The sequence below is a fragment of the Gracilinanus agilis genome, chromosome 2 (genome assembly GCF_016433145.1).
Source record: "Gracilinanus agilis isolate LMUSP501 chromosome 2, AgileGrace, whole genome shotgun sequence".
Taxonomy (NCBI): Eukaryota; Metazoa; Chordata; class Mammalia; order Didelphimorphia; family Didelphidae; genus Gracilinanus; species Gracilinanus agilis.
The window spans coordinates 335,805,957-335,833,914 of record NC_058131.1 but is presented as its reverse complement, the minus strand read 5'-3'; positions in this window follow the sequence as shown (position 1 = coordinate 335,833,914).

The window sequence follows — 27,958 nt, the reverse complement described above, 5'->3', positions numbered from 1 at the left end:
ATTTAAATTATTTGAATGTCTAAATCCAGCACAATTTCCATCATAATAAATTGGGTTCTTCAATGTACACAATAACAGCAATATTGGACGATGATTATCGGTGAAAACTTATGATGGGGAATGCTATCCACCTTATAGAGAAAGAACTGTTAAGAGTCATCTTTCACATCATCGTATTTGGGTTTTATTTGGGGGTTTTGGTTGACCAATATGAAAGTGTGCTTTGCACGACAATAAAAAAATGAAAAAATAAATTGGGTTTTCATAAAATCATAGACAAAGACATGAAGATCCTTAAGAGCTAGGTGGACCATGGCTAAACCATTTGGAATTTCTGAACTCTGTAAATGGAATTCATGAAATTATGTATATATAAAAGACAACTTTTAAAAATGTAACATAAATGTCCATTAGTAGAACTCTGTGACTCAACAGAATGGAAAGTCTCTGAGTTTTGTTCAAGGTGAACAAACTCTGCATAAATAAGTAGATGGGATTATCTGGGAAGAGTTAACTCTTATGTGAGAATTTCCCATCCAAAAATATGGCTCTCTTAGGACAAAGGTTTTCTCTCCAAAACAACCAGTTCTTCCTCCAAAGGGGAACTTCACTGGGCTTAAACAGACAAATGATAGTCTTCTACCAGGTACACAGCCTATGGGATGAATAAGTTTGCTTTAAGACCATTTCTTTACGGACATAAAAATTGAGGTCCAATAGATTAACTTATCTAACTTCACAAAACTAAGTATTATTTTTTACAAAACTAATGATTATTTTATTTAGAATTTGGACCAGTGCCTCTGGCTACCAATGTCATGTTCTTTTCTTGAGAGCCTTAGAACTTGAAAAATTTGTAAATAAAATGGAAAAGGAAAAAAAAAAAAGTCTTCAACCATGGGGAAAAAAAAACAAACCTTTCTTGAGCTGTTTCTAAGAACCCTACAGATCCTGAGAAGCAATACATCTGTTCCTAGGCTAAGAAACAATAAATGAAAATTAGACAGTCAATAAGACACACACACACACACATACACACACACACACACACACATACCAGACTCAGAGCCATAGAAATAGCATTACTTATATTCTGAGCAGAGTATAAAGAATCCAGACTTCTATCTTCCTAGCTTTGAAGGACATCAGGGATCAATAATGATTGTATGTTAAAAAAACAAATTTTTAAACCTTTCACCAGGACATTGTTGTAATTCCAATGAATCATCTCTATATGCACCCCCACCAAAAAAAAGAGGAAAAAAGAAGCTAAAAGGGACCTGGAGATTCAACAACCATGCTTAAGAAAACTCAAAGAACTCAAAATTTCTATGGTCAAGGAGAATGTTTCCAAGATCTCTGCACATCTGTGTCCTAGAGTCACCCTTTCACAGGAACCAGGACATCTGTGATCATCTGATTCAGCCCACTAACATTCCCACTGACTTGGAAGCAATCATTAAAGATTTAACATCACAAGAAGCATAAACAGCAATCTGTCCAGTAATTCATTTGTAGCCAACTATGTCTACTACAGAAGGTATCTGGGTTCAACTTTTAAGTGACAATTCCTGAGGAAATTATCTTTCAACATTCTGGTCTTCCAAAATCAGATCACACCATTAATGAGCAAAATTTTTCTTCAGGAAGTCAAGTCATCCATCCATAACAACTATATTGGCATCTCCAACACTCAGGAACTTTCTAAGTTGCTCATGGCATCATCACCTATGTGAACTGGCTCAGGAATGCATGCCGGGCCCTCTGTATGAGCAGCCCTAATACCTTCCCCCTGCTGCTCCTTGCTTCAGAAGTCAGCTGGACATCACAGTCCATCTCTCCCCTCTTCCCTCCTTTTCCCTCCCTTGCCCCTTCTACTAAACTCCTTAGATTAGACAGGTAGAAGTGGTTTTGGCCTAAATAAGGACAAGAAATCATATTTCTTTCCCCAATTCAATATCCAACTCACCTATGCACTTTCCAACAGCTGCCATAAAGCTTTACTTTGTACCAGACAGAAATTAAAAATTGTGAAAGTCTTAGTAAAATTAATTTTTTTAAAAAGATCATTCTCAAGTTGATTTTGCTGCTTTCCCCACAGCCTTGCCCTTCCAAGTCTATTGTAAAAAGTGCCTTTGAGGTTAAACTAAAAGCAGGCACCCGTAACCTGCCCCCTCTGAACCCTGGCAGGGAAACAAGACTCCAGTCTACCTTCCAAGATACCAATAACTACTTGAAAAATAACTTAAACCAGAAAGATTAAGAGAAAGCTTTATGTAAAGATTTGAAGGTTCAGTCAAAGGACTAATCTCTTCATCTAGGTTGATTGTGAGGAAAGTATTCTGTAAATGTTAAAAAAAAAAAAAAGTGTCCTTATTAAATCACAAAACGAATTGATCCCAAAAAGGAATGGAAAGTGGACCCAAAGGAGAACCCAAAAGCATATTATAAAAAATTCTCTTGGGAGGAAAAGTAGAAGGAAAGTCATCACTGGAGGAAGAGCAACAATAGGGGCACCAGGCCTTACCCATTCCTCCTGGGGGGCTCTGTCAGCTCCATAACTGCCAACCTGGGGTCCTGACTGCTAAGTCAGAAGGCAGCTCTATTCAAACATTTCCTGGCCCTACTCCCTGTTACAACCTGTGGACCAGAGTTTAGCCACCTCCCATTTTCCATCTTTGGATTCACAAATCAAATAAATCCTACAGGAATGAGCATGTCAATCAACTGACTTTATTTACCATTCTTTGATTTCCAAGAACAAACTAACCTTCCCACACTACCTATAGCCTATTATAGAAAGCAAACTCCAGGGTGGGAAATTTATTAGTTTCTGTATTTTTATCCCCAAGACTTAGCACTATCTCTAGGACACAGAAAGTGCCCAATGTAATATTTTTATTCATTCCATTCTGTCTATTACTAGCTTACATGTACAAGGGGGTAGGCAAGTTATTTCAGCTCTCTACAATAAAGTGATTTGGATCAAATGATCCCTTACAGCTATAATTCCAGAAGCTAAATGTAAACTGGGGAAAAACCACTTTAGTATCCCCTTTGAAAGGAGAATGTACCAAGGGATAAGAATGGATGGGATTGGGGATATCGAATGGCACTAATAAAATTCAAGCCCATGGGTGATATCTCCCATAGGATTTCCAGGACATAAGTAATTAAGCAATATAAAAAAGCAAGACTGACTTACAACCTACATTAGTTTAGGAAGCCCACACATATACTCAATTAAATCATGAAATTGAATTATCCTAAGTATCTGAAGGATTTTCACATTCATTTAAGATTCAGATTAGCTGCCATTGTGGCAGAACTAAGATTAAAATCTAGGATTCCTGGCCCCAGATCTGGTGGTCTTTTTGTTTTCAATGATTAATAAGCATTTTAAGTCCAGAGGGGTCAAGTAACCCTGCTATGTGAGAAGGAAGACAAAAAAACTGAAGCAATCTTGATTAAATTTTACTTACATTTTAAAGGGAAAACTTGTATGTATGATGCCTAAAGGCTAGTATTTATTTTGTACCTTAAGGCTTGCAAACTATTTTACAAATATTAATCTCATTTGAACCTCACAATAGCCCTGGGAGGTAGGTGCTATTATTAACCCCATTTTGCAGATGCAAACTGAGACAGAGGTTAAATGAATTGTTAGGTATCACAGTGTCTGAGGTTGGACATAAACTCAGGTCTTCCTCACTCCATACCCTGCTACCTAATCACTTTGCCACCTACTTCCTCGTAGTCATATAGAGAGAACATATATTTTAGATAATTAGGGAGATAGAAAAATACAAAACCATCATTCAACTATATTCTCTGTCTAAGTCACTGAAATAGCACAGCCTCTAAATTCTTGGACAACTATGTGTTGAGATATCTTCTGAATGTCATGGGCATCTCAATTCATTAGGTCTAATGTTTGTTTTCTTTGTCTTCTCAACCTAACTCTTTCCAACTTCTTTTCTGTTAGGACCCTGTCACCATAGAGGATCCCAATCTTGAAGACTCTTTCACCTATACCCAGCCAAATGCCAAGTAAGCTATGTCCCGGACTGCCTTCCATGGATTAGTACAATGGCCTAATATTCCTGCTTTTATAGTCTCATCCCAGTCCTATCTTTCTTTCAAAGAAGGGTCCAAAATCACCTTGTCACAAAATTAACCATGCCCCACTCTGCTGAAAGCTCACCTGTGGCTCCCCACTGCCTCCAGGATAAAATAAATCATTTAAAACTCTCAAACACAGCATGGCTTTAGGTTTGTCTGCCCTTCTAGACACCCCATACCCATTATGGATCCAAGTGGACTAAACATCTAACTGTTATACCTTCTATTGGAGTCTTCTCATAGGCCATCTCTATTGCTGAGTGCATTTCCTTCCTCACCTCCACCATCCTTTTTTTTTAACCCTTACCTTCTGTCTTATTGATAGTAGGTTTTGGTTCCAAGTCAGAAAAGCAGCAAGGGCTAGGCAATGAGAGTTAAGTGACTTGTCTAGAACACAGTTAGGAAGTATCTGGGACCAGATTTGAACTAATTTTTTTAAACTCATACCTTCTGTCTTATTATCCACTCTTTTTCTTCTTTTTTTTAATATCTTTTTTTAAACCCTTAATTTCTGTGCACTGGCTCATAGGTGGAAGAGTGGTAAGGGTGGGCAATGGGAGTCAAGTGACTTGCCCAGGGTCACACAGCTGGGAAGTGTCTGAGGCCAGATTTGAACCTAGGACCTCCTTTCTCTAGGCCTGACTCTCATCCACTGAGGTACCCAGCTGCCCCTTATTATCCACTCTTAAGACAGAAGAGCAAGAGCTAGGCAGTTAGGCTTGAGTGAATTACTTGTCCAGCACCACACAGTTAAGTGTCTTGAGGTCAGATTTGAATCCTGGGAACTCCCAACTCCAGAACTAGTGTTCTATCCAAAATGTCCTATTTAGCTGTCCCACCATCTCTTATTAGTTCAAATGCTATCTTATCTTCTTTACAATTTACTACAATTTTTCCATATCCCTTCCCTATAATAGATGGCAAGTAAAATAAACATTAGATCATAGAAAGATCACCATATTGTTGGTAGGGCAGCTAAGTGGCACAGTGGGTAGAGTGCTCACCTGCAGTCAGGAAGATCTGATTTCAAATATGACCTCAGACACTTACTAGCTATGTGACCCTAGGCAAGTCACTTAACACTCTTTGCCTAGTTTCCTCATCTGTAAGAGGAGATGGAGAAGGAAATGGCTAACTATTCCAGTATCTGTCTTGCTGAAAACCCCAAATGGTGTCATAAATAAAGTCACAACTGATCAACAAATTGTTGAAAGAGCTAGTGAATTGCACCAACTATTTAAGAAAGGAAGACTTATCAAAGTGTCCAAATGCTCTGACTCAGAGATCCTGGTACTGCTAGTCCAAAGAGGTCATTGACTTTTTTTTAAGGCCTCACAATCATAATAGAAGCACTTTTTATAATCCCTAACAGCTGAAAACAAAGTAGATATCAATTAAATAGGGAATGACCAATCCAATTGTAGCTTGTAAATGTAATGAAAAATTACTGTACCTTGCAACATAGTTGGCCAGATTTTACCATACTCATTTATTCATTTATTGGATTAATACTGTAAAATTTAAGAAAAATATTGCTGTCTGAACAATGAGGCCAAATGTATAAGAATTTGTTTACATGAACTGGTACAAAGGAAAATAAGCATAACTATAGTCCTAGGCCAGTCTCTTTTCTTTCTTCATGCTTCAATTTCCTGGTTTTTAGAGACTTACTAACCTAAGTGATGTTCAACTGCCCAACCAACTAATCAATTCTAGTTAGATTGGTCAACACACAATTGCTCCCACTTCTATTCAGTTCCCTTATCTTAACTATATAGCATCTTTGCCCACTTGTATCCATGACAGCCAAGAGCCCAGTTCAACTCTCAATACCTCAGTGAAATCTCTCTTGTCCTTATCAAGCTCACAATGAAACTCTCTTCTTTCTAGACCTCTATAATTCTAACTAACCTAATTCTATGATTCCTTGACCATGTCTTATTCTTTGCATATCCCTATCCACCCACAGCACTAACCAAGACCATGTAAGAATTAAGTAATCAAAAATTATTTCAAGAATTGGCAGAGCTGGGGGCAGCTAGGTGGCTCAATGGATTGAGAGCCAGGCTTAGAGATGGGAGGTCTAGATTCAAATCTGGCCTCAGATACTTCCTAGCTGTGTGACACCTGGACAAGTCAATTGACCCCCATTGCCTAGTCCTTACTGCTCTTCTGCCTTGGAACCAATACACAAGTATTGATTCTAAAACAGAAGGTAAAGGTTTAAGGAAAAAAAGAATTGGTAGAGCTGAAAGGCCATTTCATAGGATGGAATATGGATTAAGGAAATCCCAAAACTTAATGCAAATGATATAAACTTATCTTTTACATTTGAGAGCTAGACAGATGCTTAAGAACACAATATTGGAGGGAGAAGAACCTTGAGACTGAGAAGAGAAGTAATCTGCCCAAAACATGTAAAAGTAGGATAGAACTGGAAAATGGGCTTTTAAAAACCGTGAATGATAGACGCAAAATATGATCTGGTGGGCAGAGAGTACTGGACTTTAAAGTCAGATTCCCTTAACCCACAGGTGGAGGTAGCTAGGTGGCATAATGGATAGAATGCTAGTCTTAAGAGTCAGAAGACATATCTTCCCCCATTCAAATCTGCCCTTAAGATGCTACTACCCCTCTGTGTGGCTCTAGGCAAGTCACTTAACTGCCTCAATTTCTCCATCCATAAAATGAGCAGAAGGAAGTGGAAAAAACCACTCCAGGATCTCTGCCAAGAAAACCCCCAATGGGGACATGGAGAGTCAGACCAGAATGAAAAAAGAACTTAACAATAACCCACAGGTCACTTTAGATCAGAGATTCAATTTTCTCTTCCACAAAATCAGAGGATTAGACTCAATAGCCTCTATAATACCTTTCAACATTTTAGATTAAAAATGTAAAAAAATGTTTAGTAGTTTTTCAGTCATACCTGACTCTTTGTGATCCCCTTTGGGGTTTTCTTGGCAAAGATCCTGGAATGGTTTGCCATTTCCCTCTCCAGCTCATTTGACAAATTAGGAAACTAAGGCAAATAGGTTAAGTGACTTAGCCAGGAACACTCAACTAGTATCTAAGGTTGGATTTGAACTTAGATCATACAGACTCCAGCCCAGAGCTATGCAGACCATTCGATCCACTGATCTGCCCATGAAAAATTTGACTAGAATACAAAATAACTCATCTCCACAGGAGTTATCAGAGACATATCTGAATTCAGGTTTTCTTGATCCTCTGAAGTAAAATTTGTAAAGCTTAGGCACAGTGCCTGACACTTACTACGTACTTAATAAATGTTTCTTCCCCAATACTCATATCACTTTGTCAGTTGCCTTTTCCCTCTACCCTTGGGGCCACCTCTCCAAGTGGCCAGTTTCTACCAGAACCTTCATTTTGAGAAAGGACCCAGAGCAGCCCACTCTTTACCATCATGCCCCCAATGAGTCTTTACATTCTTTCATCCCTCCAGCTTCTATTTCTATCCCTAGCGCTTAAAACAGTGCCTCCCACAAAAAAAAAAAATCTAATAAATACTTGTTGATTAAACTTACTCATCTAACAATGCTAAAAGCTGAGCAAGACTAAGATCTGGATCTCAGATCACCAGATTCCAAATTTTACAGAGTCTTCCTACAATATTACCCTGCTTAGTCCCTGCAGATAATGGATAGCCCACATTTAAACCCTTTTTTAAATATTTACAAAGTCCACAATCATACCTGAACAAAAACCTAAACACATGTCATAAAGACAGAGGGCACCATTCCCAGGCACATCAGCTTTCCCTTTTGCCCTTTGACCTGGGAAATAGTTAAGTCCGTAGGGTAAAACAAAAAGATGATTAAAGGTCAAAAGCCAGTTGGTTTGGTTGTTTCAAGCACTGATGACACACTGATGACCTTGAGCACTTCACTTTTCTGCAACTCAGTTTCCTCCTAAGCAAAACTGGGATGAATTAGAATGCTCTAATCCTTTTTTCCAATTCTGAGTCTTTATATCCTCCCTCAGAATTTTCAGTAGCTTTCTAGGATATAGTGTATTCTATTTCCAAGTGTTAGGGTTAAATATAATTGGGCACCCAACTAGAAAACTCAAAGGATGCCAAGCCTGAACAGTAAGTAAGGATGGAAAGGGGCTGTTAAAACACTATTGATCTAAATATGAATCACAACTGAACCCCAAGGCTACTTTAACCCTTTCCAACAAATCTACTCCAGGATTTCAATCAACAATCCACCAAGCCAGCACCTTAGGATTGATTAATTTGCAAATCAGTGTCCCATTAGCATAAGGCAAAACCCTTCTCATACCACCCCAACCCCAGACTTGGAACTTTCCAGTGGAAGGCAGTCATTGATCCATTTCTCCTCTCTACTTGTCTTGCTAACTTCCAAGCCTCATCCCAGTCCTTGTTTTCCATACCTTGAAAAACTAGAGACCCACCAACCAGCATGCAGAAAGAGGTGCTATGAAAATGTCTAGTTTAAAATGTGGTTTTGGGTTGTTCTTTAGTGAAAGACATCAATATAAGGGGAAGGGGACTTCCTAAGGAAGCCATCACTAAAGGGGGAGGGGCAAAGCTAGGTGAAAAGACAAGTCCCAGGATGTGAATTTTGTATCTGAGCTCCAGAAAGAATGAATGAAAAAGAGAGGGGGAATGTGGAGGATGCAAAACAAAAAGGAGCCCCCTGCCCTCAAGGGACCTACATTTCTAGAGGGGTGAAGACAAGGGGGAGAGGGGATATGGGTGGAGGATGGGATGAGGAAGTTCTTACTAGGAGGAAAACAAAAGAAAAATCAAGGCTTTCATACCTGGGGGCACAGCACAAGTTAAGTGAGTAGTAGTTATGATAGTACAAGGAAGACAAGAGTAGAATATGAAGCATTACTAGGGCTGGACAAATACAGGATTGAAAGAAAAAGTATTTAAAGAACTAAATCCCTTAGCATCTGTTAGAGCAGTGAGGAAAGGGGTTTTAGTCTCATAACCAAGTTAAGAGTGAAGACGTTGGCCACAGAATACACATGCTCCATTTGTTAAAAAATTCTGAATCTGGGGCAGCTGGGTAGCTCAGTGGATTGAGAGTCAGGCCTAGAGACAGGAGGTCCTAGGTTCAAATCAGGCCTCAGACACTTCCCAGCTGTGTGACCCTGGGCAAGTCACTTGACCCCCATTGCCCACCCTTACCATTCTTCCACCTAGGAGCCAATACACAGAAGTTAAGGGTTAAAAAATAAAATAAAAAAAATTAAAAAAAAATTCTGAATCTGAGGAAGAGCTGTGGGAGGAAAAACACAGAAGAAAAACAATTGCTTGAACACATGGGCTGATGGGGATATGATTGGGGATGTAGACACTAAATGGTAACTCTAGTCCAAATATCAATAATATGGAATTAGGTCTTAATGATACATGTAAAACCCAGTGGAATTGTGCGGGATTAGGGGGGTTGGGGGGAGAGAGAGAGAACATGAAACATGTGACTAGGAGAAAATATTCAAAATAAAATTTTAAAAAAATTCTGAATCTTGGGGCAATTGTTCCTTGTAACTACAGTTTCTAAAAGCAATTATTGTCCAAAGCTGGCAGAACTTAAGTCTTATAACAAAAAAAAAAAAAAATTTAAAAAGATGAGGTCTGATAGGGGAAAAGTAATTTAAAGTTTATTCCAGCTATAATGCAGGTTATTCTGACTGTAAGGTAGTATCACATGGCATACTTCTGAGTCCATTCTCAAGATATTCTGTTGTACTTGTCTCTGGTTTTATAGATCCAGGCAATCTGGCACTAAGAGGTCATCTGGGTTTGGATCACATAGCCGTGAACAAATGGATAAAAAAACTTTAGATCCAGGCTCTAACCTAATTACTAGGAATGTAAATATTAAAAAGGCAGAGTCCTTACCCTCAAAGAGGGTAGTAGGTTCAAAGAGGAAAGGGAAGCAGGTCTAGTTTGGAAGGGACATGGAAGCACAAGTCAAAGATGGGAGGAATTCCTTTGAGTTACTTTAATCTGCATTTTGCAGAGGAAATAGGCTAGGAAAGTTAAATTCACTTGGCTGGCAAAGTGAGGAAAAGAAAGCACTAATTTGAGCAGCTAGGTGGCGCAGTGGATAGAGCCCTGGGCTTGGAGTCAAGAAGACATCTTTAAATCTGGCCACAGACACTAAATAAATAGCTCTGTGACCCTGGGCAAGTCATTTCACCCTGTTTGCCTCACTATCCTCATGTGTGTAAAATGATCTGGAAAAGGAAATGGCAAGCCACTCCAGTATCATTACCAAGAAAACCCTAAATAGGTCAAGGAAAGTCCAATAACCAAAGGACCAACAAGAAAAATGAGTTTTAAGTGATTGTTTGGCCCATTTAAAATGGCACTCCCATCTGGAGAAGCAAAAGATGTGTTTTCACAACCAAGGTTTTCCACTTACCACTGGTGTAACTTCGGGCAATTAAGTCCTTTTCTTTTCTCCAAGTCCATTTCCGTATCAGTCAATATTTATTGATTGCCTACTATGTGCCAGGCACTAAAAAAGGAAACTAGATTGCTGTTGAAGTTCTATTTAGAAGAACCTTACTTAATTATGATCAATCCCCATACCAGAGGAATAATTCTACCAAGAGCTTCAAGGCCTGCCCCTGCCTTCTATAAGCCTAGGCCCTGCTCCCACTAGGTCCAGAAGCTTTCCATATTTTTTCTCTTCAACTGAGAAATGGCCAGGAAAGTCACCCTGCTTGCCAAAAAACACTTCTTCCAAAATTTCTCCTCTGAGGCCTGTGATGTTCTTAGTAGCATTACCACCCCACCCCCCAAAAAAAGCCTACATTTCTGAGACCTCATAGTTTATCTAGTACAATCCCACTCCATAACCACCTTTTGTTTTACAGATAAAGAAACTGGGTCCCAAAGAGATGATGTGGCTTGCACAGAGGCTGAATTTTAAACCATTGTCCTATGATTACAGAGTGTTCTTTCAGCTGTATTTTGCCAAGACCATTCCTCACATGCAAGCATTATTTCTAACACTTTAAAGATATAGATACCTGAGGTTTGGAGAGGACACTCTTTCATCATCCAGAGAAGTCCCCGGGCTAGTAAGTATAAAAGGTTTGGTCTAGCCAAGATTTGAAACCCAGCCCTCCTGGCCACTATTGCCTTTGAAAATAGTTAACAGGTTCTACATTCTGCAGTCATGGTGACCTTGTAACTATTACCTTTCTTTACCTCAATTCTCTACCTATAAACATAAAATCTAAGAGACGGGGCAGTTGAATATAATTTTTAAGATGCTACTTATCTCTATCTCTATAATCAGAACCTATGAACACTAACAGCCCTCACTGAATAGAGGAAGAAAAGAGGGCTTACTTAATCAGGATGGAAATGGGCAGGGAGGAGGGGAAGCAGGTCTCTTATAAATTAAGGAGGGGAAAAGTAATGTTTTTCTATGTTTTATTGTATTTTTATTTTTGTTAACTATTTCCCAGTTGCATTTTAGTCTGATTCAGTCCTGGATAGAATGCAGGTGTGCTTTATACCTCTAATATATTTTTCTTTAGTAGATCGTACATCCACCACCCCCAACTCTCCCCAAAAAAGAGACAAGCCTTCAAATCTTCAAGTCTAATTCTCTACTGAAATCATCCTTCTCTTTCTTAATCAACCTTCTCTACTGGTTAGTTCTGATGAGAATTTTAAGAATCTCAAAATATCTATTTTACCCACACAACCAATAAAAATTATGCTTCCCCTCCTCCCTGCCCATTTCTCATGAGTTCCAAACAGGTAACCATCTCCATTCCATCCTACTCACTACTGAGGGGTGGGCCCATTTCAATAAGTTCCTCTAAAAAACTGTATGCCTGCCTCCCTCTAACTCTACCTCACCCCTTCCTCCCAGTTTCTCTCATGCAGAACAAACTTATGAGCCTAATCCCTTTTCTGTATGTCAGTTATTACAAGACAGCATCAAAGGTCTTAGGGGGGGGGGGGGGGGACCAACTGAAAGTTATTTAAAAAGGTAGGTACAGTCCTCGGGAAGGCCAAATGTTAAGTCATCAGCAACTAAGTGTGAACTGGGGAGTGAAGAAGGGAAGGGACAGGGAGAAGATACCAGCCAGCCTGCCCAGCCATACAGGGGACCTGGCTAAAAAAACCAAGACAAACTTCCTGGTTGGTAGTTCATCTACCCAGGGCCTGCAAGTGAAGAACACTGCTTGACTCTGGTGAGTTAGTGAATTGTTTTTTTTTTAACTTGATGGGCCACAGACCTTTCTGGTTCCAGATTTCTGCCCAAGCTGCCCTTTACTTCCATATTTCTTCCCTCACTCTTCCCCCAAAGTTAGAAAATGAAAAAGGGGGTCAAGCTACTCTAAAAAATTGATGGAATAAAAAGCAGGATCACTAAATTCCATTTCTCTAGGTCTTGAAAATTTTACAGAACACTTTCTTACCTTGGTGAGATAGTCTGTGAAGAATGAACCATCTAGTCCAATTTATTTTATAGATGAGGATACTGAGGCCCAGAAATGGTCAGTGATTCAGTAGTAAACAAATTAATGAAACTGACTCCAAAACCAGCACTAAATTTTCACTGTACTATGCTCTTGTCCCCATTTTATGACTGAGAAAACTTGAGGTTCTAAATATACCCCACAGACAAAACTGGGAATGGAGTCTTTTTTGCTAATTTCATATCCATAGATGCTCTTTCAATTGACATAAATACTGCCCACTTCATGGTTATTCTGTAAATTTTAAAACACTATAAAATGAGTCTATTGATGGGGATATGATTGTGGATGTTGACTCTAAATGATCATTCTATTGCAAATAGTAATAATATGGAAATAGGTCTTGATCAACCATACATGTAAAACTCAGTGGAATTGTTCATTAGCTACAGGAGGTAGGAGGGAAGAGGGAAGAGAAAGAACTGAATCATGTAACCATGGAAAAATACTCTAAATTAAAAATGAGTCAGGAACACATACACAGTGACAACAATGTACATAGAAAGAACAAAAGAAAACTGAATACTCAAAATTATAATAACCAAAGTTAGTTACAAAGATGCTACATGGGGGGGGGCAGCTGGGCAGCTGGGTAGCTCAGTGGATTGAGAGCCAGGCCTAGAGACAGGAGGTCCTAGGTTCAAATCCAGCCTCAGACACTTCACAGCTGTGGGACCCTGGGCAAGTCACTTGACCCCCATTGCCTACCCTTACCACTCTTCCACCTATAAGTCAATACACAGAAGTTAAGGGTTTAAAATTAAAAAAAAAAAAAAAAAAAAAAAAAAAGATGCTACATCCCCTCTCCCTGATCATCATATCTCAATTTGCTAAAGAACTTTTTTTTCTTTTTTTAAGGATGGCTCTTTGGAAGAAGGTTGAAGTAAGGATATAAGCAACTCAAGTTTCTTGCCATTTCTGATCTAGGACTCTCTAAGGCAGGTCTCTGAGTTCTTCATTTATCACTTTATCACTTAGCATCAGTGACCCTAATATGATTGGGATTGTCAGTAGAAATAAAAAGGTAGGCCCAAAATATTTGCAACCATCGAGTCTGACTTTATTTTGTAGAAAAATAAAACAGACCCATAGAAAGTGAACTGACTGGATCCAATTCAAGATCCTCCATTCTTCCTCCAGGAGAAAGATTTGAACCTAGGAATCGTACTTGGGAAGCAGGTTCCCTGTCCAGTGCCTAGGCGTTATAGATGGTATTATAAATGGCATTTCCTTTGGTGCTAAGTCCCACAACACAGGCTGGGGGCTTCAACTTTGCTTTTTGTGACCATGGACCTGGACATTTCACAAACTTCTGTCTGTGCTTCAGTTTCCTCAGCTGTAAAATGGGTCTAAGTTGACTGCCCCCTTCCCTGCCTGGAATTTCAGGGCTGCAAGAAAAGAGGTGAATGGAATTAGTGTCGTTATTCTGCTCAGATCACTGAGCAAGGAGCCACTGGCTGTGCTTCTGGATCACAAATTCTGCTTCCCTTCTCTCATTCTGTTCTCCCTTCCAACTGTTTTTTGAAGTTCTGGCTTTATTAACCTTTTTTTTCTGAACTGATGTAACAAGGAATGGTTCTCTCCAAAAGTAGAAATCAAGAAAGATACATCAAGGAAATGTAGGTAATATCAACAAAAAGTATTAAAAGAATGGTATTTTTTTGAGCAGCTAGGTGACTTAAGAGAGCCAGATCTAGAGATGGGAGGTCCTGGGTACAAATCTGATATCAGATATTTCCTAAGTATCTTAATATATATACTTATATATTATATACTTATAAGTATATTAAGTGACCCTAAGCAAGTCACTTATCCGAATTGCCCAATTCCTTACCATTCTCCTGCCTTGGAACTGATCAGTAGGATTTTTTTTAAAAAATGCCTTTCTCTCCAAGAACCAACATGATTCAGCCAAATCACTTTCATTGCTACATATTCCCCAATCTGCAAAATGGGAATGTTAATCCTTGAGACTAGCTACCCAGGTGATCAGGTGTGAGGAAAGCTATATGTAAACTAGGGTCATTTGGATCCCTTGGGCCAACCCGAAGAAATTATACATTCTCAAGTACCTTTTAGTTCCAAATCCTGAGGCTATATAGTACAAAGGTGGGGGTGGGGGAGGCCTGAGCCTACCCTGTGGGCCTGGGCCGGGTCCCCGCAGCTTCCACACCAGCCCTGGCCTGCAGCCCACAGCTCAGACCCTGGGGGGAGGGGTTAAGGAGAACAAAAGCCAACTCAAGAAAAAAAATAAAGGTGAGCCCGGAGCAAAGGGGGAGGAGGTGGGATACAAAAGAATCTCAAGGTGAGGCTAAGAGGGAGAAATTTTTAAACTTCAATAGAGGAAGTAGTAGAAGAGAAAGAGGTCTGGTTAGAATCTATTCCCTAGACATTTTCTATTGTTAGAGGCAAGAGAACATTAACTAGACCCCCTCCTGGCCTTCCCCAGCACAAGGCCAGAACGTGCTAATTGGTAAAGACAGGGGTCTCAGTAGGTCATGGGGTAGAGGGCAGTCCAGTCCCTACTCCCCACCCCCTCAATTCCCCCAGCCCTGGAAGAACTGAGCCAGTAAGACTTGAAGTTCTTTCCTCTTCCTTTTTTATCTCACCCATCAAACTCCAGCGGTTCTTGATTCTTTTCCCTCACCTAAAAGTAGACTGGAATACGCTGGGAGGTAACAACATTATGAGTCAAGATTCTTTCTTAATGGATATTCTCCCCTTACCCCCAGTAATAATTCCTATTCCATTTGCCCCCAGATTAAAAGGGTAACAAATATAAGATCTTACTATCAGTGGAAGGAGACTTTAGCAGTCATAATCTGACCAAATCCTTCATTTTTAAAAGGAAATTGAGAGGGGCAGCTGGGTGGCTCAGTGGATTGAGAGCCAGGCCTAGAGACAGGAGGTCCTAGGTTCAAATCCGGCCTCAGACACTTCTCAGCTGTGTGACCCTGGGTAAGTCACTTGACCCCCATTGCCCACCCTTACCACTCTTCCACCTATAAGTCAATACACAGAAGTTAAGGGTTTAAAATTAAAAAAAAAAAAAAAAAAAAAAAAAAAAAAAAAGGAAATTGAGGCCCAGAGCTAAATAACTTTCCATGGTCTCCCCTTAGGTAAGAGGCAAAGATAGTAATATGCTAGGGTATTGACCTTCCTCTAAACTGAGAACAGTGATAAACAGTCAAAAGAAAATTAAAAAAAAAAAAACACAGGACCCCTTGAGGAGCAGGAAATGGAAAATTGAGAATGACACATGAAGAACTTGAGACCCAGAGACATAAGTGACTTGCCCCAGGCTACAAATGTAGAGGGAGAAGGATAAAAATCAAGTATTTTAACCTCTATGTTCTAACTCCAAATCTAATGCCTCTCCCCTTCCCATACTATATTTGTAATAAATAACTCTTCAATTCTCCAGCTGGGAAGCCAGGATTCTTTCTTATCCTAGACCTGAACCAGCCAAGGTTTTAAAGTTAGGTTGCAGGGGGTAAAGCCTAGGCTCCTAAGAGGCTTCCCAGACCTGGACTTCTCCCCAAAAGATCCCTTTAACCTCCAAACCTGGCAGCATTCCTGCACCCAACTCTAGAGATCAAAGTTGTACAAAAGCAATTCCAGGCCCATCAAATCATTCTCATCCTACCTCAGATTTCTAAAGGAATACATACATACCTACTAAGCATCATATGCAGCTTCCATTCCAAGATAAGGTTGGATACCAACTAGCCCCCAAAATTGCCCCTATTCCCCATCCAAAATGGCACTGCTCAAACTTCTTCCAGACTCACCTCAAAAACTTTCCCTAAGCAACAAGCACAAACAAGGAGCGATTCTGTCTTCCTCTACTGCCTAAGGGAAGCAGTGTAGTGGAAAGTGGCGCAGGTGCCAAACACCTGAGATGGGGTCCAGCACCTCATTCCATCTCTGAATCTCATTTTCCTCATCTTCCAAATGGAGACAAATGAGTCTACTATCAACCATTTCAAAGGGCTGTGGCTGAAATGAAAGCATCCTACAAATTTTAGTAAGTTCTAAAATCCATAAAATGGGGCCAATATTTGCACCCCCAGGCAATTACAAGATCTGATTTATGGGCAGTTGTGAAAAGTGTCCTGTAAACCTTTAAATTCCACATAAATTTGATTTTTTTCTATTAATTGTCAGACCATCTTATCTTCCCTCTCCCACTTTTTTCAGTCTGTTCTACGAGTTCCTATTATCTGTTCACCCCACTTCAGAGCACATAAGGCACCACACCACATTCAGAACCCAAAGGAGTATAAGTGAGTTAGTTTAGAAATGTTTTCATAGTCTTGAGCTACAGAATTCACAAGCTGGGACTCTCCTAAGGTCTGAATATTTAAACTCCGGGAGCCCCACCTCCTCCCCTCCCCATCAGAGGCCCCAGGTGTGCCTAAGGAGGGGAAATGAAATGGATCAGCCAATAGGAAAAACTGAGACTGGAAATAGTGCTCTATTGAATCTTGAATGCAGCCTACTACTTCTGCCCACCTCTCCCCCATCTAAGCCCCTTCCCTTCTTCAACCCAGAAAAGACCCTTTTTTTGCCTCCTACAATTCTCCTTGGAGTACCCTTTCCCCAAAATTCCACTCCTTTCCCTGACCTGAGCCCCCACACCAAGAGGTGGATGAACCTTTTCTCCCACTTTTAAGCTAGGCTCTCCACTCCCTCAAAACCTCATTGCTGATTTCTCTTCTAAATTAATATGGGCTTCTTCTCTTCCCCCACTTCCCCCAATAAAATAGTCCCATTTGGGCGTTAGAGGTCTGGGAATGGACGCCCCTCTCAGCAGCAGGTACCCTTTGCCCTTTAGGGCAAAACCCCTTTTCACACAAACAGTTCTCATATTCTTTCTACAGGAGAAAGGAGGCAGATAGATATCCATTCTCTATTCTCCATTCTTTCTCCGGATGGAAATGGCCCATCTTTCCCTAGGGGGTCAGGGCAAGCACCCTTCTCCTTCCTCTTCTATTCCTCAGGATCTAAGTTAGTGTAACACCTCCTTCCTCCGCTCCTCTTACAAAGATGAATGTTTTCTCCCTGCCCTCCCTCACCAGCACTTACTTGAGGCCAGTATCCCCCCTTTCGGTACCCTCTGGACGGAAACCCCGCACCTCTAGGGGTTGGAAGCGGATGTCCCTTCTTTCCCTCGGGGCAGGTACCCCAGACCTCCCTCTTTCCACCCAGAGGGAGCAGTCAGACAGCCCCTCACCACTTCGGTCCCAAGGAAAAGGTTAGTCCCACAGGCCACCGCCCCGCCCCCCACTCCTCCCCACCCCCTCCGCACCATGCCGAGATCCAGGGAAGTCGGGGGCGTGCTCACCTGCTCCACAGATCGAAGGGAGAATGGGAATGTGGTGAATGTGGTTCGGGGCGGTTCAGTGCTGCCCGCTTGGCCGGCCGGACTGGGGAATATTGAGGAGCGCGTGAAGTTTGCAAGATCTTCAGGCTTGACTTTTCCCGGGTCTCGAATCTCAAAGCAACGACCTCGAAGCTATATTTACTTGGCAGCAGGTTAACTCTCCAGGTGCTGGAGTCCTCCAGTCCCTTGCGGCAGGAGGGCTCCGCTAGAGAAGTACAGAGCAGAGGGGGCTGTGCGCAGAGAGCGAAGCGGCGAGCTGGGGGCAGCTGAAGTAGGTGGGGAGGGGGCGGAGTCCCAGGGCCTAGCAAGCCATGCCCCGCCTAGCCCCGCCCCTGGGAGGGGGAGGGGGAGCCCCAGCTACCAACCACTCAGCATCCCAAGAGCTGATGGGGCGGAGGCTGGAGGGGAGGGAAAGAGGGAAATTTGAAATAGTTCATTGAAACTTTCCCCACCCCCAGTAAGGAAAATCCCTGCGGAAAAAATCTTCCAGTCCTGGAACTGAGAGAGAGAGAGATAGAAGACTCTCTAGAGTGTTATATAACCACTCTTTAGAACACTTTCTCGAGCTCACAAAGCTGCTTTCTCCAGGTTTAGGAAGCCTAGTCGGCCGGACCAGCCACATCCCAGAGTAGGAGCCACATCAAATCATTAGTCTGAGGCACAGAGAGGGGAACGGGCTCCAGGAAAGTCACACCGCAGGCCCAGGCGAATCGACACTCCAACCAAAAAAGCATATAGGCTCAGTCCTTTTACTTGTTACTTAGAAATTCTTACCTAACCCACACACCTGGTCAGATAGAAATAGTCACCACCTGGACTCAGAATGACCACCTCTCCAAAAAACCTCCCCTGAATATTCCCTACCAAATTCTCTTTTAAGCCCTCCTGTTTTTGTCATCGGTCTTAGGAGGATGCCTGCATTCCCAAGTCCCAAGTATGTCCCAGTAGTTAATTAGTATTTGAACAGGGCCAACTTTCTGAGTCTCCGTGAATAAACGGAGATTATTCTTATTACACCTATGGAGGTCAATTGTCAGAGTAGAAAAAGGACTTAAATCACCTATAAAAATGAGATCCAACCTCTTCATTTTACAAATGGGAAAGCTCAGAGCCTAAAATAGGGAAGTAGCTGGTCTATAGACTTACAGTGAGTTAGCTACAGGGCAGAAAAAAGCAGCAACTGGATCTCCTTCTGACAGCACACCTTATAAAGTTTTTCCTAGAACAAAATAAAGATGAAATGCGTTTAAAAGCTTCATGACAAAGTATAATATTCTAAATAGGAGCTGTTATAATCGTTCTGCCATCTGAGAATGTACCTGGAAAGGAAGCATCAGAGTAAGAGGCCCCTGCTGCCTCTTCAGAGAAGGGTCACATGGAAGAGAAGACACTTCTGTGGCTTCAACCACAAAGCTCTAAGGACAAAGCACATAGGTCTTGGGCTTAAGATAAAACTTGGTGTGGTCAAAAAAAGTCCAAGGCACTTGGATTCTAGTCTCAGCTTTCCCACTGTTTTCCCCTGTGACCTAGAATAAACCACACTTCTCTGGACTTTGCTTTCTTCCTCTGTAGAAAGAGGACCATGGAATATCCAGTCTCTACCACCCCTTTCATCTCTTTATGTTTTTCTACATGCTAAAGGCCCATCCTGGTGTGGCTTTCCCTTCCAAAGTCTCAGATCTCTTCCAGCTCTTGAAATCTATGCCTAGGAAGGATCCATCAAAAAGTCCTGATCCCTAAAAGAGGAGTAATTGTCTAAATCTGCTTCAGGAGAGAGGGGGAGGGGAAAGCTCATGAGAAATAGCAAATGGAAAGATTGAAAAGTCCTTTGCAAATGTAACTCCTTTACCCACAGGATACTATATCAGTTGATCAACCATTTCTACTCCTTCCTGAAGAGGTAAACATCTTGGTCTCCTCCCCAGAACTGATTCAGTGTTTAAATCTCCTCTCTTATCATTCCTAACTAAAAGACTCAACTCAGTCACCCAGCCCCAGACCATCAGCTGTGAACCAAGGATCCCCCCATTTTGTTAAATTGTATCACAACCCTGCTTACCTCAAAAAGTGAAAGTGGTAACAAAAACTTGTTACCTCTTCTTCAGTCAGCAGCCTCCCTAGTTCTGGCTGGCTGCAGCAGCACCAGCAGGGGGGAAGGGGAGGAAACATCTTCTACCAAACCAGTTGATTTTGTTCAGAATGAAACTGACTCTCAGACCTGACTTTCTAACCAGTTGCTTTCTAACAAATCTTCAGACTGGTTTACCAAGCCATCTTTGTGGTACAGACCACAAAGGGAGAGAAGGGAGGAAGATTCTGTTCCCTTGATGCAGGAAGCCTGGTCTAAAAGTGTAAATGAAATAAGATGAAAAACTCTCCACAAGCTGTGAAATGGTCCAACCATTCTAGAAAGCAATTTGGAACTATGCCCCCAAAGCTATTAAACTGTGTATTCCCTTTGACACCACAATTGGAGCTACACCCCAAAGAGATCAAAGAAAGAGGAAAAGGATCCATGTGTACAAAAATAGAGCAGTTCTTCTGGTGGTGGCAAAGAATTGGCAACTAAGGGGATGTCTATAGATTGTGGAATGGCTGAGCAATGGAATACTATTGAGTTATAAGAGATGATGAAGGGTCAGGGAAAAAAAGAACTGATGCTAAGTGAAGTGAGTAGAACCACAAGAAGAATTTGTATGATAGAAGCAATATCGTAAAAACAATCAATTTTGAAAGTTGTAACTGATCAACACATTCACAAACATACTATCTCTAGATGGAAAGCTAATACAGTCAGAGGCCAGACTAAAGCATACTTTATTCCCCTTTTTTTCTTTTTTGGACATAGTTAATGTGGGAATTTGTTTTCAATGACTATACTGTATATATTTATAATAAGTTTTATATTTCTTGCCTTCTTGGTGAATGAGGGAAGGAGAGAGAGAGAGAGAGAGAGAGAGAGAGAGAGAGAGAGAGAGATGACATTGAAAGTAAGATTTACTTAATTTTTTTAAATGAGAAAGAAAAACTATTCAAAGCTATCCTGGCTCCAGTATCTGGGGTAAGGACAGGAATAGAGAAAGAGTACTTTGTGAGTTGTTTTGCATGAGAGAAGATATCTTCTGGTATCTACCTGGGGTCTCAGAAATGCTTGGAAACACCTGTGAGTTAATACTTGTGAAGTCAGTTTATATTCTAAAACCAATCTGTTCAAAATAGCAACTGAATTATTATTACAATAGTTTTAACAACCTGGATTCCTTAACTCATCCTCACTTTTTTATGAATAAAGGGATAAGGAAGTAGGGATAAGGAAAATGAAGAAAAAGGAGATAAGGCTTGGAAAGAAAACAGGAAATAGGGGTATAGGTAAAGAGTTAGGGTAGAAATGGGAGATGGAGAATGAAATCTAATCTAGTTTATTTGATATCTCCAGTGGCCCATTTAAATGTTATGCACAAAGAAAATGCTTAATAATTCTTCATGGTACAGATGCAAGAATAAATTTGGCTACTTTTTTCAGCTTGCTCTAGCTTCCCAGAGGTCCAATAGATAAATGACTCACCTGTCCCCAAAAAGGCAGATCCACCAACCCCTTTGAGCCCCTTTGGCTCAAAGATTGCAACTGCTACTAGTAACTCAGATTTTAGGAATAAGTAATTTCCTTCCATACTTAACAGGGGCTATCAGTTAGCTGTAACTACTACTAGCCTTGGCCTCTTTCTTGCTAAGGTAATCCTTTGCTCCCACAAAGATAATGACATTTCTCAACCTCTAAACCCTATCTCTATAAATTGAAAAAGAATCTATAAATATAAAAAGATACTAAATCAGTCCAAAAACAATGAACAGGACACAAACTTTAAGAGAGTATAGGGCCAATAGAAACAGCAAGAAAGGGATTTCTTAGCCACATCATGAAATCATTAAAATCATTGAGAATTCATAGAATCACAGAATGTCAGAGCTAGAAGCTCATTTTATAAGGGAAGACTCATAGTAGAAGTGACTTACCCAAGGTGACCCTGCCATTTTTTGACATAACATATACTCTTCCTTTCAAGCACCTACATGGAATTTGGAGAGTACATGTAGGGTACCACTATACACATATACACATACATATGCATACCCTTCAATTCCCCCTTAGGTACTGAATCACTAAATTTCATTGCTAGATCTTACCTCTACTTCTCTCTCTCTCTTCTACCTTCTCTCTTTCTCTCTCAAAAACAGAAAAGAGACTATAAAACACTTGCTTTGTACTAAAAGTGACGTAGACAAGTCCAGAGTTGGGAGGTCCTAGGTTCAAATCTGCCCTCAGACACTTTCTAGCTGTGTGATCCTGGGTAAGTCACTTAACTCCCATTACCTAGTCCTTACTGCTCTTCTGCCTTGGAACCAGTGGACAGCATTGATTCTAAGTTTGAAGGTAAGTGTTAAAAAATACATACATACATACATACATACATACATACATACATACATACATAAAAATAAAAGACATAGAAAGGCTTTGCAAACAACTAGAAGAAATGGTGGGAATAGTAGGTCATATTTCAGGCCTGCCTACCTTGGCAAGATTTGCATTTACATATATATCTACAATCTATCTTTACCCATTGAGAAGGTTTTATTTTCCTTTCAGAGAACAAAGCTAAATGAGGAAAGAGGGTACAAAATCAATTTAAAACAGGATTCAGTCACCAAATCAGCTAAAGATCAAGTCAAAATCAAGTCAAATAAGCTAGTCCTGGTCTATGTCTCTTTACAAAGTGAGGAGGTCAAATTGGCATCTGAGTTTCTGCAGAGCTTACTTGAAACATAGCCCCAGATTTCAGGCTCATCCCTTCCCCAGAAAGAGATTAAATGAAAAAAGGATCCCTTTAACACTTTCCCAGAGGAAGAGGAAGTATACCTGGCATAATGTCCCTGTGTACTTCATCAGAGCAACCTAAGAGAGGGGTTTCCCTCTTCACTGAGAGGTAGCCTGGTACATGTAGATATCAGCTAAGATGGTCAAGAATATCCCGATTCTAATTCTACTTCGCAAGCATGTCATTTCACTTCTCTTAACCTAAGTTTTCTCCTCTGTAAAATGAGGATAATAACATGGTTTGATGGGGATAATGCTTGGGGATGTAGATGCTAAAATGATCACCCTAGTGCAAATATTAATAATATAGAAATAGGTCTTAATCAATAACACACGTAAAACCTAGTGGCATTGCACGTCAGCTATAGGAGGGGGAAGGAAGGAGAGGAGGGAAAGAACACGAATCATATAATCATGGAAAAATATTCTAAATCAATTAATTATTTTCCCCCAACCACTTATGAGAATCAAATGAGGGGTATATGTGTAAAACACTTGGTAACCTTAAGGTACAACTTTAAATGTGAACTTACTTTTGCTTTGGGAGATAATTTAGCCTAGCAAAGGGAATATCAGTTCAACCCCAGTCAAAAGTAGTAAGAATACCTAATTAGAACCTAGGCCAGTGATGGCAAACCTTTTAATGACAGAGGCCAGGCCCTACCCCCTCCCCACCCAGAGATCAGGTGCCATGGCCCTCCCCTCCCCACCATGTGTTGGGTGCTCTCCACTCCTCCTTATCCCACACAGGGGAGGGAGGAAGCATTCTCATTGGGCTGCTGGGTGGAGGGGTGGGTGAAGTGAGGAATGTCCTCAGCAAGTATAGAGAGGGGGAGGGGTGTGGCCTGAGCACTCTGCTCCCCTCCAGCTCTGCTGCCTGTGAGCTGCCCACTTTACCCCCTATGTGCTCCCATTGGAAGCTGGACAAGGAAGGGATGTGAAAAAATGTTGTCAGGCACAATGGAGAGAGGAAAGGGAGCAGCTCCACCCAAGTCCCTTTGCCTTTTTAGTAACAAACTCTGGGGGTGTGGGATTGGGGTGGGGGAAGGGCAGCTGAGTACCCACAGAGAGCACTCTGTGGGCCACCTTTGGCACTCATGCCAAAAGGTCGCCATCACTGGCCTAGGGCTTCTTCTAAGTGAAGGGAGAAAGGAGGACAAGACAAGAAAAAGTGAGTATTCCCATTTCTCAATAAGCTTAATATTATCCTTACACTATAGCTTAGATTTTTTTAGCCCTTTAAGGCTTGCAAAACCCTTTCTTTGTAAAGTAGTGTGGCACAGTAGCTAGAATGCCCAGGTGGGAGTAAAGGCCTGAGTTTAGATCCTGCCTGATGTATGACAAAAGTTTCTCTTAACCTTAGTTTTCTCATCTATAAAATAGGGACAACAGTATCTAAAGTACTTACATCACAGAATTAATGTAGGGTTTGGATGAAGTAGTATGCAAAAAGTACCTTGTAAACTTGAATGTGCTACATAAATTCAGCTATTATAATTTCCCATCACTACTCAGGGAAGTAGATCATGAAAGTGTTATTTTCATTTGATGATTGAGGAAATTGAGTTTCAGAGAAATAAAGTGTTGAAACTGGGTCCATCTTCTTACTTCCACTTCCAAGGCCCTTTAGCTGAGAAAAATGAAACAGCACACAGGGAGAGAACCCACCCAAAGTTAAACTCCAAATGCCCAGGAATAAAATCTGAGTCTTTAGCCTCAATAATCATGTCAGAACTAGAAAGGACCTTGAGATCATTTGGTCCAAACTCATTTCTTTTATAGGGAAAGGTTGCATACTTATTGAAGGCAGAGGCTATTTTTGCCCTTTTTGTGGCAGCTATGTGGTGCAGTGGATGAAGTGCCAAGCCTGGAACTGGGAAGATCTGAGCTCAAATCAAGCCTCAGATACTTACTAGCTATGTGAATCTGGGTAAGTCACTTCACCCTATTTGCCTCAGTTTCCTCATCTGTAAGATGAACTGAAGAAGGAAATGGCAAACCACTCCAGCATCTTTACCAAGAAAACCTTAAATGAGGTCATTAAGAATCCAGTCAGATAGGACCAAACAACTCAGCAACAACTGAACCCTCAGCAACAAATGGTCCCTTACAATTCTAAATCATAAAATGAGTTAATTCTGTCTCACCTATGATGACTTCTCATTTTCTTCTCCCTTTATAAGAACCACTCCCTTCCTGGAGCCAACCTCCAGGGGGAAGATACTTGTGCCAAGCTTTCCCAGATGTGGCAGAGATTCCAAAAAGGCTCTGAAGGGTGAGGGTCTTTTGTACCAATTACATGTCTAACTTAGAGGCATTTATAATACAACCCAAGACTAAGTACCCCTCATTTCCATTTCACTATCTGCCTTGATCAGAGTAGGAGATTCTCCTTCATGCCTATCCCTCCACCCACTCCTTGGATATAAGCATTGTTGTAGTGTCTTCCTGACCCTATGTGGGTTTTCTTAGCAAAGATAGGGGAGTGGTTTTCCATTTCTTTCTCTAGCTCATTTCACAGATGAAAAAACTCAAACAAACAGGGTTAAGTGATTTGTCCAAGGTCATATAGCTAGTAAGTGTCTCTGGCTATATTTGAACTCAGATCTTCCTGAGTCCAGGCCTGATGCTTATATTCACTTTGCCACCTGGCTGCCCCATAAAAAGGGATACCTGACTCATATTCTTCCTTTTCTCACTTAATCCCACCATTTTCTTAGTGGCAAAAGAAGAAAATTCTGGAATTGCTAGAGACCAAGGTTCAAATCTCCAGCCTTTTGTAAACCTAGCTAGGCTCAGAGCCTGAACTTCTTCATCCACAAAATGGGGATCATCATAATACTTGTATTACCTGCCTCACGTGGCTATTTTGAAAAAGGTGCTGCTTTGTAAACCTTACGGCACTCTACAGAAATGAGTTGCAATGTTCATTATAATTAATTTATTTGAATCCATGCCAGAAACCTGAGGCAGTGAGTTGTTTAGAAAGAGCACTAGCTCTGGAGTCTAGCCAGTCCTGCTCTGCTCTTCTCTCAGGGCCTCTGCTCTCTGTAAAAATCTCTAAGACAAATAGACAGATCTCTAAGGTCCTTTCCATCTCTATCATTCTATATTCTAAGGTTTTTATCCTGCTCTGAAATTCTAGGTTCTAAGGTTCTTTTTTGATTTTCTACATTCTAAATCTATTCCAGCCAGAATATTATTTTTTCCCACTTTATGTTTTACTTTGAGTTAGGATTGTCCCTACTTGTAGCTATTAGTCTTGGGGAGTTGGCCTTTGGGATCAGGATCTTATCTTCCCTGGGGCAGGAAGCTTTTTTTCTGTGATTTGTATATCCTAGAGTACTGAGAGACTGATAACTATAATCAATAGGAGGTAGTTGGGGTCCTAATGATAGAGGTTACAGAGTTACTTTAATTTGGAACCAGAACTTAATTGGGTGCATTAAATTCCAAATATACCAGACTTTCTTCTCTTCTAACATCTAATCCTAGAGTTCTCCAAATGGAAGGAATCTTACAGTTAAAAGGCTGGTTAGAGTCAATCCTTTTTATGGCGGGATAGGAAAAAGAATTGGACTTGATTAGAGAAATGCAAATTAAAACAATTCTGAAGTACCAACTCACACCTATTAGACCTGCTAATATGACAAAAAAGAAAAATGACAAATGTTAGAGAGGATACCAGAAAAAATGGGACACTAATACACTGTTGGCAGAGTTTCATCTGGTCCAACCATTCTGGAGAGTAATTTGGGACTATGCTTAAAGGACTACAAAACTGTACACACCCTTTGATCCAGCAATACCATTACTAGGTCTGTATCTCAAAGGGATTTTTTAAAAAAGCTGTTTATACAAAAATATTTATTGCAGTTTTTTTTGTGTTAGTAAAGATTGGAAATTGAGTTGTCCATTAATTGAGGAAAGGCTTAACAAATGCCCAAACTGTAACTTCAAGCTTCCTGTGAGCCCCCCACTCCCATTACCCCAGAGAGGGGAGAGAGGAAGTGCCAGATTTAGGTGGCTGGACAGAGGGATGGGGCATGCAAAAAATGTCCTTAGTCTCTGGGATGAGAGGGACTGGAGCAGTTCCCCCTGTGCTGGCTCACTAGGCATGCCAACACTTTGCCAATGCTGACCTAAATAGTCCCAGCAATGAAGTGATCCAAGACAATCTCAGAGATTCATGATGAAAAATGCCATCTGCCCTCTGAGAAAGAATTGATAGAGTCTGAATGCAAACTGAAACATACTATATTTCACTTTCTACTTTTTTTTTTTTTGGTTTGAAATTTCTTTCACAAAATGACTAATTTGGAAAAATGTTTTACATGATTGCACATGTAAAATCTATATTAGACTGCTTTCTGTTGGGGCTGGGAGGGAAGGTGAGAGGAAAGGAGAGAATTTGGAACTCAAAACTTTTTTTAAGTGAATGTTAAAAAAGTTTTTATATGTAAATGGGGGAAATAAAATATTTTTAAATTAAATTTTTTAAAAGATTTTAAAAAGGAATAAGAATTGGAGTTATATACCCATCTTGCTACTTTGTGGGGAGAAACCAAAGAAACTGCAAAAGCATTATAGTGTTCTAGTAAAAGTACTGAACTAGGAGTCAGGAAAGGGGAGACAATTATCTTTTACTTTTCTTTGTATTTATTATTATTTATTATTTTCTTTGTATATTGCATTTAGCACAGTGTCTGGCACATAGGAAGCATTTAATAAATGTTTTGTGACTAGCTTACTCCTCTTAGCTCTGCAACTAATCCATTGTGATCATCTTGGGTCCTTTCCTTTTCTTTTATTTAGCCTCAGGTTCCTTTCTCTGTCAAATATCTTATAGCACTAAATTCAAGTGGTAGGGAGACCTAAGTTCAAATCCCAGCTCTGCCAACTTTCTTGTCCCATGACCTGAGACAAGTCTCTTCCTCCTCTGTAAAAAGAGAAGGTCAAACTAGACTTTCCCTAGGTTTCTTTTTAGCTCTAAATTCTCTGATCCTATAAAGGGATGGTTTTCAGACACTTAAACCTTACTTAAAATTTACCTTCAACATAAG